This window comes from Varroa destructor, unplaced genomic scaffold (assembly GCF_002443255.2).
Source record: "Varroa destructor unplaced genomic scaffold, Vdes_3.0 BEIS01000006.1, whole genome shotgun sequence".
Taxonomy (NCBI): domain Eukaryota; kingdom Metazoa; phylum Arthropoda; class Arachnida; order Mesostigmata; family Varroidae; genus Varroa; species Varroa destructor.
Window position 1 is genome coordinate 23,602,617 of NW_019211459.1, and position 13,000 is coordinate 23,615,616.

A 13,000-nucleotide genomic window follows, 5' to 3' on the forward strand; every position below is an offset into this window, starting at 1 on the left:
CCTGTGTGCATAGGCTAGTTAAGGATAGCATTGTGCCGCCTTATGCGCCAATTTAACATCATTTCAACTGAATCAAAACGCGCACCAGAACAGTCGCTGTATCGACAAGCCATGTAAATTCAAAAGCCAACTTATTATTAATGACTATTGTTTATTTCAGTCAAGTAAAGGAGAAAGGGACCCAAAGTGGCAACGCGATGCTTTTCAATAAATAAAAACAAAGTTAAAATCGTGTGCAATGGTTTCCCGGGAAATCTGCATTCGCTTGGAAAACGTAAACACAGAGTAAAAACAAAGAAGTGAGTCATCTCTACGTTATGCACAAGATGATCGTTGGGCGATGCTTTCGAATTGGCAGTTGTAGCTGCGGTATAATTCATTCATTCATAGTCGTTCAACGAGCAACATACTGTTTTAGAGCGCTGGGCGAAATATTTCAAAATAATGTTTCGTGTGCAATAAGGCGAGTCTATGAAAACGAAAAGAACCCGCGCAACTTGCCCCTAATCTAGCGCTTCCCTCTTTCAGAGAATGCCTCTGCTATTTGTCAGGCTAGGCGGTACCTTTTTTTCGCTAGTTGACGATTACGGTTGTGGCCCGAGTGACCGAGGTTCGTGGCTTTAGTGAGTGTGGGCCCCGCAGGGCCGAGCAAACATCGCAGACGCGAGAGTTAATCCGCAGTGAAACATCTAGTTCCCAACTTTTTGAAGAATTTAAACCAAGAAGGGAACTATTACAAGGAGTAGCATAGCGGAAAGAGATCGACGAAAAAAAGCGCAGGCACGCGTGACTGTCTACAGCGTTGCAGTACGTGCAAAGGCAGGTTTCAAATAAGCAGGGCTCGACACAGGCTGTCATTACTGGAGTAACCGGCTTAATATTGAAGGTAAGGCGTATCGGTGAGGGCGATGGCAGAAACGTTGTAATCATAGTTAGCTGCTAGTTGAAGTTCGGGGTAGCCGATGAGGACATTGGTACGAATAAATGTTTTGTAAAATTCACATGTTTAGAATAACAGAAAACATTTAAGCAAATAGGACTTTTGTTAGGACGATGAAAAAGCTAACTACGTATCAGTAGTTGTATACGTTATACGCGATTATGCGTCGCGTATTTCGCACCAACGTCGTTCTCTTCATCTTTGGTCTATCATTATGAGGATAAAAAGGACTAGCGCTTGAGCGGGCCGTAGCATTTGACTATATCGCTCCGCAGAAAATGGTAGTTTGTCTAACGAGTTATTTAATACCGGATACGTTTTACTGCCGTCGCTCTAGCAACGCCAGTTTCTACCGCTGAAGGTCTGTATAGTTACACCATCTTCATTCGAGCAGATACTTAATATCGCTATATTATAATATATTTTCACGGATATTCATTTGAGCAAGTAACTAGGATTAGTCCAATCGAAGATGGAGGGAAAGCACTAGAAATTGAATTGAAAAAAACTAAGCATAGTACTTCGAATGAGAAAATTTTGACCTGGTTTTAATTTACGTGTGTCATGACTGTTGAAAAACAACATGCCGCTCTATTCGAACAGATCTAAGCTAGGTCGTTTTCCGTAACATAGAATAGTACCAGTTTCGGTAGAGCGACTGCAGTCATGCGACATAATCGCTAAGGTAAGCTGGACACATCTAGTTTTTTTTTTTTTTGATGCAAAAATCGGTTAGTCAGCTTCCGCGAAACGAACCGCGCAGACTGGGATAGTCGATAAGCCCGTATTTATTTATTAACGTTTTTCCGTACACATTACGTTCGAATTAACTGTCTTGAGTTTGGTCTTTTACAAGACCTTAAGGCACTGTCAACATTGTCACAGTAAAGGGGTGCATACACAAATCGAGCAATGGCAAGGGGGATGGTTGGGAATGCAGCCTCGTACATACAAGGGCTCGAAGCCCTTAGTTCGGAAATTCTACAGTTAGGTTCACAACCGCACAGGAGCTACTGCGATACCACCCATAGACCCCACTTGATGGCGAGCGTTAACGAGCCTCCCCTGGCTCATGATAATCCACTAACCTCCACGAAATCTATGTAATGCTTACAGAATTGCGACACGTTTATTTGTCTCATTCAGTCATTGTACGAGTTAGATCTAAGGCGGAATCAATTTGTACTATCGTTACTTTGCATCCGCTAATGAGCTATTTACATTCCGCTATTATCGGTATTTTTAGCCTCTTTTGAAATAGGAGCGATGTTTTACGAGGCTAGTGAACTAGGTAACTGATAGTAGTAGTATGCAAGGAGTTCAGTTTAGGATTGACGCAGTGATGAGTTGTTCTGTGTCCTCAGACTAGTAACATAGCAGAATGTAGGGGTAATTTTGAGATCGAAGAGAAAAGGTGTTGTTTTTAGCAAGAGTTGAAACGGTTCAACAATGTCTGCTACCAATGTATTCGTTGTTCTGCCTAAGATCAGCTCTCCGAACCAGGTCCCAGTACGGTTCATAGACTATAGAACAGTGTATAGAGCTTTAGCTGTGAAAGTAGTTGGCGCCAATTTTGTGTAAAATAGGCCAACAACAGTTATTGTTATTAGCAAACATTAGCAAGGCCATCTCCGTATGCCAATAGAATTCATTGTCAATTAATTAGAATGCCCGGTATAACAGTATATACTAGGCTTGACCCTAAAAGGCATTCCGTCGTATAACATGTTGCGAGTGTCAGCACACCGACAAGTCTTGACACTTCGTATCGAAAAACAGTATTAGATGGGCCTAGTTAGTCAAACAGTATCTTTCCTATTGGACTTAGCTAGCTCTTGTCAATTTGTTGATATTTATCAGCTGTTGTGTGCATGATTTATGTTTATCAGGCATGATATTGAAAGGTGATAAGGGCAATTAGTTATAATGTTGTGATTTTCCTTTCAATCAGCGGACACCCGAGTTCGATTCTAACAGCGACCACAATGAGCTACAGCTATCACGATGAGGACAACAGTCATGACGACAATCGCAACGAGGATAGCTTGAAAAACTGTACAAATGGTATCAGCAAAACCTTGTCTTTTAGAAGCTGCGCGAATGAGAAAAGGCCGGCACAGAATCCGGCCTGTGATACTAAACATTGGAATCAAGTGACCCAGACCTTCGTTAGAAAGTACCAAAGGTACCAACAGGCAAATATGCTTTTAGAACAAAATCTTTTAAGCAGCTACATAACAATCCTGCGATCCGATGTTGATTGGTCTTGGAAGTTGGAAATTGTGAAGGCATTACGTAACGGGGTTTGGAAGCATTTTTCCGATTCGTATCAATTTGAAACGTCGAAATTGTTCACGAGGTCACTGACCACGTTTGTTTACTCGGATCGATCCGTATTATCTGGAAGTAGTATCTGTGGAGATGACCCATTCAGTTTTGCCTGGTACCCTTTATCGTTAAAACTTGAATCTATCAAGTTGCTTGGCGAGGTTGCGTATCAGTATAGAGAGGATTTGGATGCTGAGGTGTGTCCGCTTTTAATTCATTTACTTGACCCAGCCGAACACGAACTGGTGCTTAGTTACGCAGCATTGGAAGTTCTCCAACGTATTGTCACTGAATTACCCGCGCGCGTCCGCGTGATTCTTCTGCAAAACGATGTACTATCTTCTCTAAGTCGACTTTCAAAGCACCTCATCCACACGGCAGCGGATAGCCCGTTTAGGACCGAGGCTATCGTAGCCATTCTTCAATGCCAGAACGCTCTGCGTGCTCCTGCGGGCTTGGCCGATGCTTAAAGACTATTTGGCCTTCACTGGTGTATGAAGGCGTTGCATTACGATGGAATCAAGAACAAAAGAAAAGTTTTAGAAAATTTGTAACTCGCCTTGTAACGTCTGCAAGATGAAGTTCTGTTAAGTATTTTATAAAAATTGCTGTTCTTTAAAATTTGTCAGAGCTGCCAAATGTTTTTTAACAGCCCTTATTGAAACTTGGAGCCGAACAGAAGTACACTGTACTTTCTTTGAGGTGCTTATTATAACGGGTAGTATTGGTCCATGTGTTGTGAAATTGATCCTGATATTTCGGATATGTCGCACAAAGTGCTGGCTTACTCGACCTCAATTTGCCATAGTAAATTAATTTGTCCTGTTGATTGACGTAAGTGGCTTAGGCCGCTTTGAATCATGCGATACCACAATGGTGTAGAATATGATCAGAAGGCATTTGCCGTTTTCCCATTTCCCAAGCCTGGCAATACATCGAGACAGGACACAAATCTCAGCAGTCCTTTGTTTTTTCGAATGTGTCTTCTGAATTGTGAATTCGACACATTTTGCCAAAAAGTCAGTATAGCCCAATGGTGCGAGCAATTCTAGCTAAATCGTCTTCGGGTCACTTGATCTTCATTGAGAATCCGTTATGTACCATGGAGATGTGTGCGCTTCGTACTCACCACGTCACTCACTTCGTGTGTATGCGCCACGTGCCAAGCAGACGAATCCATCTAAACGCGTTGGGGCCTACTTCACGCTTGCGGAATAGTACGCTGCTCTTGGGCGTTTCTAGCGGAAAGGGTACATCATTCACGAGGTGTTTCGAAGCGGCGTTCAAATATGGACTATGCGTGTCAATGCCTTGCGGCTTAACAACATTGCGCAAATCTTCTGGTGCTAATTAGTGTTTTATTGCATTGTGTTGGAGCAGTTCGTCCAAAGCCAGGTCTATGCGTCATCTCTCTTATATACATACAGTGAATCTTGCAGTTATTTGCAGACTCCCACCGTGACTATTTGTGACTAATTTTTGGAAGAAGAAGAGAAACGGAGTGACGACAACAGCGGCGACGAAGATATCAGTGACCTCGAGTTTAACGATGACAAGAAGCAAAACGTCGCAAATATTGGCAAGAACGCTTATTGGGGTGTTAATAGCGAAGGCAGCCCAAGTTAAGCATTGACTGGCTACAACGCAGGGGAACAAGACCCAGCAATCACGATCGCTGAAATGGGGCGGTTGGCTAATGGAACTGAATCATATGCGAGCAAGTAATGTGCCTAGGGAGCGTTCGAATACGGAGCCACGTTTAGGAGTCCCACTGAGCTACTATTACATTGCGATTATCAAGGGAAGTCAAGAGCGCTATGTTGCAAACGAACTCCGATGTGGATCGTGGACTTGCTGTGAAGGAAAGCGCCCCAGATCATCTGTGGATCTAACATTTATATTTGAGTCACAATTGTAACATACTGCCTACTGAAGTGATTACGTGAACAGTTGAATATATGAAGTCTACCGGGAAAAATGCCGTGCCCATTCATTTCCTTGAAGTGTACTGCCGAACTAATGTAGCGTGCTGGCGTGCCTTATAGACGGTGACACTCATAGCTCGAGCAGAGACTAGAGGACGTAGCCAAAGACTCGTACAGGTTCTTGACCATGATTGGGTGTAATGCTGTGCCATTTTATAGCCTATTCTCATGCGTCAAGACGAGGATCCCATATATAGACGCGCGTCCAGCTCTGCTATATATTATTAACTTTCAGCTTTAAAGATGTTAACACCTGATTCGATTTAGACGGTGAATCGGTAGATCTGGAAGCTAGTCTCCTATCGAATTGGCCTGAGTATACTGCTTTCGGGATAGCCTCTGTTCTGCTATCTTTGATCGTACAAAATAAATATATACTGTAACTTTTGGGAATACAGGATCAGTTTCTTTGTATTGGTAAATAAAAAAAATACTAACATCTCAGTAATAAGATCGAGAAGACCTACGTTCAATCAGATCTATCTATTATAACAAGCAGTTTTTTCTCGAAGATATTGTAAACTTATCCCAAATCTATTACGTATGCTGACCGTATGCTCAGGTACTCCTATACATTTGTAAGCAATTTAGAATTGTTTGATTCACATATTTTGCAAGTCATTCGACATTTCTACCACTTTAGAAATTCAAATTCAGCTTATTTGCAATCTGTGGCTTAACTATATACAAAACATGGCTTAAATTGCCAGTAGGAACAAAGGTGGTGAAAATAAATGCGTGACAACTCTACGTATTGCAGCCTTATTTGTGCAGTCTCATTCGGACCAATACCCATTAACTGACCTCTTACATCCTAGACCATTCGTACTAAAGCAACGGTTCGTGCAAGGTAGTAAAAGCACGACACGAACAAAGTCGAAAACACAAAAAAAAATATACTTTTTTTTCGTCTTTTAGGTTTGCCAAACATTTTCGCGCGTTTATCAATATTCTAACAAAGAGGCACGTGAACATTTTGGGAGATGGCCACAATAGTCACTATTCAAAATGACATTTAGTCCGTGACCTTAACGCGAAATCTCTTACCGAGGAATTCGTCAATCTGGAGTGAAGATGCGGTAGAAGCTTGTCCATTTTTGTTTTGGCGATAAGCCAGGGGGCCTATATGCTCGTTAATGTAGGTATCTAGAATGCTTGTTCTAGGACTCTAATGAGATGGTCTAGGTTCGAAACCGGTCGCAAACGCACGCTTGGTTGCCTGCTGGAGACCAGCCGTCCGAAGTAACGCATAATGGTGGTTTTAGATGTAAGAGCTTGAGACCTTACCCCTTGTTAACAAAGACAACACTTGCTCTATGTGGTGTTAAACATTTAGGTGACAGAGATTAGCAGTTCATAGAGAAAAAAGAAAAAAACTATCTACGATGCATATAGGTCTAAATTCTGGCAACAATAACAACTGGGCGCAACTCTACCTGAAGAACTATATATTTACTTATTGTGACTCATCCAATGAATTAAATAAAATTACATAAAATCTACAGACACTGTGTTGTCTATATATGCCACGGGGGCGATCGACGTTTTTGCAGTAGCACTTGCATAGCTGATCACTAGTTGCATTAAAAGTATACTTCAGGCAATCACGCGTCAGGTAATTGCTTCCTCAGGATCACAAGAGACCGCACTGCCCGACTGTTCGGCTGTTTAAGGGGCAATTATTCAATATTAGTTCTATGAGACATGTCTAAGTAGTTTCACAGAGCAGAGGCAAATCTTTATTTCTTCTTCGAGTAGACTATTTTTATCTTCGTCGCTAGAATACAGTGTAAGTTAAAGTGTATTAGTTTCATATACGAATGTTTAAGAGGCGACTGTATTAGAGAAGATATATAGATTAATACATAAGCCGAAACTGACCCGTGTCCATAGTGTTTCTAGTTTTTGCAAATAGAAAATTATCAGATGGCTAGATTATGTGAGGCTGGAGATTTCCCAATCCAGATCCGGCGCTTGCCGTTGTTTGTAAAAAATCGACAACAGCAAGGACAGATATTTTAAATTATGCTAATGTATAAATCTTACCTATACATAGCTATTTGCTGCGATAATGTGATACCTAAGCAGGCATTTTCTAACTGCTGCAAAGGTACTCACCCGCTAAATTCACCCGTTTCTCTGAACCTGATCCTGGACCGGTATGACTCAGGGAAGACCTACTGAACGGTCGCTGCGATTTCCCCTCAGATATATACGATTGCTTATTCCGATAAATTCTTGAAGCCCGAAACACACGCATCCATCTATTCTTGGGAATAACCCGCGACGTTCGTCGCTCCTAAATCAGGCGCAGTCAGATATAATGTGTTTGCTTCATAAACTAAGAGGATCTAATAGCCAAAAGGAAACAGCGTCGAATGGGCCAGGCTCAATGCTGGGCATCAACACCCGGTTAGTTTCGTATTGGAGGAAGCCTAAAGCGACGTGTTCCTAACAACGGTAGCATTGGCTCAAAGCTCAGAGCATCTACTCTAATAGTTCTGGATGTGATACTGTCCGGATTTCGTAGAAACGTCACTACGTATATCTGTTAATCAGAAAAGGTTGCAACGTGCATGAATCAAAGCCATATAGATAGGGCTCTTATGCTTAATACCCATTTTAAAATGTATACGCCATGTCTCTATAACACATGTCGGTAAACTGCGCATTTGACTGAATTGTTTTTATAAATATGTGTTTGTTACAGTGAAACGATCGCATCGATGAAGTTGTGCTGAACAACCGACGTTCGACTTAGATCCAATATGGCGTGCAAATGAATGGGTGAATCTCATGGGCAAGTCCCAATATCGGCACCAGAACTGGTGTCTACTGAGAAACGTTAAGGTGTAGCAGTTGTTGTTAATATGAGAAGTCTATTTGTCGCCCCTGTTGGGTGGTATATTTTACCTATTGCTTATGCTTGACTGGAAGAGAAAGGATTTCATGGCGTAACAAACTTGCAAGATGTCTAAAGTTGTACAAATGCCCGACATGCAATCCGCAACGGGTTGGCGAGGGTATGAGCTAATTCTCTAAGCGTGTTTTACAACTATGGACTTTAAAAATTAATGGCAATGGCCTGTACTTATCTACTGCAGAACTAAGCATGTGTGTAAAACGATATATATATTGTAACGCTTTTCTAGACGGAGGCGACGAGTTTTCCCTGCGGACAAGCGAGACTCATCGATTTCATCATTTGCCAGAGTTATAATCACATTTAGAATATCTTCTATAACATAAATAGATGTATAATAATATTTGTTAACGAGTCAGTCTCGTGGATATGAATTGACAACCAGGCCATTAGTTAAGCTACCACCAGTCGTCCCTCTATCCAATCGCATTTTTTTGTTTTTTGCTCATTTGTCTAGTGCCTATCTTTTGCAGGCAGACTCAATATGAACTCTTTTGCCTCCAAGCGGCCTCAAACCAGCAATGGTGTGCTGCTACGAATAGAGAGAAGCCAAGGTGCATACATTTCAGCCAACTTTGAATGCGCACACGTGTGCTAACAGGAGTACGTCATTGTAGACTGGGTCAAGTGATTGTCACCGTAATGTTCTTATAGAAAATGATATTTTCTCGTTTCCAACAACATAAAATGTACTTAGGTGTTTTCTGTTATTTGAAATATCTCGAATTCAAGTGTACGCACTTAGCACATGTGGGTATCTCGATAAAAACTCTCCTCTGATCCGTGGATGGCTGGGTTCCCCACCAACCCAGTCAACTGCGTTCGTTCGATTTCGAATTCAACTTTCTTGCGCTATATAGAAGTTGGTAGAAAATGTTTCAAAAAAGTATATACATATACCTTTTTGGAATATTGTCAGCTGTAAGAATACTGGCGATGGACGCTAGCTACCTCGCAGCCGTGACTCAAAGCAGTATGTGTTTGAAGACATATTTCCTAGTAGTCGACTCGAAATTGAGGAAAATTAAAGGAGAGGCAACGAAATAGAAATCCCTTCCGTATCAACGCCGCGTTGGGGTAATACATGTCCTTGTAGGCGAAGTTTGATAACGTGACGTCAGTTTGGTTGATTTTTTTTCGCGTGTGCAAATCAATGTTGAGTTGAAGCTTGTTTGTGTATACAGGGCAAGAAAAAAACGAGAACTTTTAAATATAATCTTACTCACAGCGGCGCACGGTGTAGTCAGCGGGCTCATTTAACTACTGGTCGTTTTTGAGGGTGACAGATTCGACCTTCACGCTGAGTGTTGAGCGACACCGTGCGTGTCTGTTTCGTGTCAGTGCTTGGGTTCCATTGTGACTCTAGTAAAGATTCGTCTGGAATACGTGTACTTGATACGGCAAAGGCAACTTGAGGACTGCAAAGGTCCACGGCGTGATCCTTCCGAATACTGAATCTACTTCGAAATGACGCTGCTGTGAACGTCGTTTACAGAGCGAAACTGGAGAGAGTACCCTTTCGCGTGAGGACTTTCGGACGGGTCCAAGGGATCGTAAGGGCCGAGAGCGACCGATTGATCCCTGTCGCTTGACAATATTTTTTAGAACACAGTTCATTAAAGGTCTGCTCTTAGTTACCTCAGATGTCATCAAAAACATTTTCTGCTGAAAATTCAAGAATTTGCCTTATATACTCTCTGACTCTGAACGCTTGGCATTCATAGCGGCACTCAGCCACTGCGCCACAGTCGGACGGATCGCGTGTTCTTGCCGCTTCCGAAATGGGCCAGCTTGTTTGTCGCCGTAAGTAGTTACGTGTTTCTGTAGGGTGAAAAAAACCCGTTGGCCAAAATAGTTTTGATTAATCCGTTCTTTTTGTCACAATCCTTTACGTACAAAGTAAGCTAAACTGGGACGTATCTATCACGGCATCCGCAGACGTAATAAGGATCATTCTTCGCTAGTAATGAGTACGCGGGAAACTTTGAAATTAAAAGGACATGATAATATGGTTTTAGAAGTTAGACTATTGATTTTCAATCGTTCAGTGAAAAACTGGAAGACATATGTTCCCTGTTTGATAACCAACCGATGGCGGACTTACAAGACGCCCCTACGTAGATGTTCATAAAACACGACGTGAATCTATGGTAGTATAGCCATGTACGCTATAGCGTATAAACGCGGGTACAAAATCTATAAAAATAAATGGTGATAGCCTACGAATAGGTCAATATATAAGGCGAACAGCAAGTTTTTGTAAAGAGCATTTGCTTTATTCGTGAAAGCGTTTAGAAACGAATTTTCAGTTTCGAACTAAATATATAGGTACTCGATGAGTATCTGTAAGATTTGCTGCACCAAACGTGTCGTTGTCATTGTTATTATGATCATTCATTTTGCTACACTCGATCTCGTACGTGTCCTAATGCGTGATCTAGCTGGCCCTGGATAAAATTAAAGCAGTGTCGAAAAGAGATGACACGCTCGATCAGATCAATAAAAAGGCTGCGTCGGCATGATACAACTGTGCTCGTTAACTAATTGGGCTGTTTGTGGAGGATTGTCGGGAGGGTCTAGCTCTGATACTATGCGTCCTTTATTTTTGTCTCACTTTTACTTCTAGATGTTGAAAAATAAGCATAACTTTCCTCCTCACTTGGCTCGTGCGGCAAAATACCATATATATATATATATATATATGTATGTATGGAAAAACTGTGGAGACATTAGCGACACGTTTATATATATATAGATGTAAAAATAAAAAGACTCTACGTGCACACACATGCATTTATATATATAGACGTAAACGTTTGTCGTTGCTGTGTCATAACCGATATCCTTCACGTTGTTGTAAAGGTATATTTTTATGCCACGTTAACATATAAACAATTTCATGTGATCCCTGGTCCATTCTAAATACGGAACGGCTGAAGTTCGCGTGTTTCCTCGTCGTTAGCTTATTTAAGAACGTTTAAAGTCGTCTTAAATGCGATGAGACATAGACTCAGACACACGGTAAGACAAACGGATAAACACACAAACATGCATTTCACAGTTAGCTTATAAATTAACAGTTACGAGTCGTAATGTAATTGCCTTGTTATCATTATTATTCCTCGTGTCGTTGCGTATTTTGCATAAATACCCGTCCGAACAATTCTGAATCCGTCCGAAGTATCACCTTGTCTCGTCTGAATTTCTCCTTGACAGCGGAGCTATGCCTGGCGCCATCGACAAATTCACAAACAGAAGTTTATTTATTCCCTCGGATCTTCTCTGGTCGAACGGGTAACGATCTTCACAACAAATTTTACTAACAATTTTTGCGTCAATTTTACAGACTGGCGTGAAAACATCGGACAAGAGCGCTCTTTTTTTTACGGTAGACAACCAAAGCACATTGAATTTCACAACGATTTATAATCGAAAGAAGCGAAATCGAAATTTCAAAACATTTTCTTATCTTATCATTTTCGAAACAGAAAATTTAACACAAACAAAATTTCCATTTTATTTAAGAACGTATTTAGTTAACGTGAACGGCTACATTGGTCCGTATTTACCGACTGTACGTCCGTATAATGCGATGTGGTTTAATTCGGAGATGTTCATAGGTGCCACGATTCGATGTCGTCGACCAACTACGCTAACCTTGCCACGTAAACGTTAAGATATATCTTGCGGCTATTCAAGATTTATAGTGTTAGAATTGCAATTCTGAATGAACGCCTTAGTAAATTAATTTTATCAATAAAGCAGTTGATTTGACAGCGAGCTTTCTTTATTCACACAAATCATATAATATATCTGCATGTTGTTGGCGGAACTCGAAAAAAGTATTACGTGGGTTAATAACTTGAAGGGTCATTTCCACTAGTTAGAGTGCTACAGACATACAATATGACCTTAAGGTGGAATTTACCTGAAGGACTGATAATTAGAAATATCAGATACGCATCTACCGCGACTAACTGCACACTCTTCTTCCCATGTCGCACTATTTTAAGGTTCTGCAAGCTCCATTTGTCCTGTGTACTAAACTTTGCATGCTGAGACACCCAGTCTACCAAGGACGCTTCTGAGAGATGTAAGTATCACATAAATCCTCATTCCGCTCGAAAAAAAATGTGTTCGTCATTGTTATGACCCAGCCTTTTATGTGTCGCCCTGTTCAATTCCAAACATCAAGAACACCTTGTCCTTCTCAATGTACCCCCTTTCGTGTACAGTCCCTAATTTCGCATTCTCGTTTGGCGACTAGCAGATGTACGACTTTCAATACAGAATTAGCATTCCTTTACGTCGTGTTACTTTATGTCGCCAGCGACATCCATGCATGCGGCAACAATACAAAACTAGATTGGTCAGGAACCAGCATGTCTGTTAGGGCAGCGAAAAACACATCTCCTTTCGAGATCCTGGAAGAACCAGACCCTTGACGCGGCTGGCAGTTAACCGAAACCCGTCCAGTTCCTTATTAACCAACGGCGTCATTACGGTGTCGTTTACATAATCTGTTAAATTTTCAGACAGGCTGATATTTTACTATTCTCTGATTTGGATTCTATCACGACAAAAGTTACTATTATTATACAATTATACTATAACAATAAACAATTACAGCCACTCAGTCAACTGAGCGATATATCAGGCGACTAGTCGACTGACGACAGGTCCAAGCTAATGGTTATTACTAACTGGGAGTGACCTAGCTACAGGACTCTAGTATATATTTGGCAGCTGGACGAAGTCGTTGCTTTTCCGGCGAACTGGTTAAGAAATTCCTCATCATACACTACAAGACGACGCAAGACGTAA

General features: G+C 41.3%; 1 protein-coding gene across 9 annotated transcripts in view; it reads left to right on the forward strand.

The window, feature by feature from the left end:
- Positions 1 to 376: 376 nt before the first annotated feature.
- LOC111252343 (sperm-specific sodium:proton exchanger-like) overlaps positions 377 to 13,000 on the forward strand; it is a 135,561-nt gene continuing 122,937 nt past the window's right edge. For 2 of the 9 annotated variants that reach the window (XM_022810046.2, XM_086993262.1), the window contains exon 1: positions 12,193 to 12,269. The gene's annotated coding sequence lies outside the window, so the exon portion shown is untranslated. Of the gene's footprint in view, positions 887 to 12,189; positions 12,270 to 13,000 lie in introns of those variants that run through there. The other 7 variants (XM_022810044.2, XM_022810048.2, XR_015330429.1 and 4 more) reach the window with 5 other exon arrangements.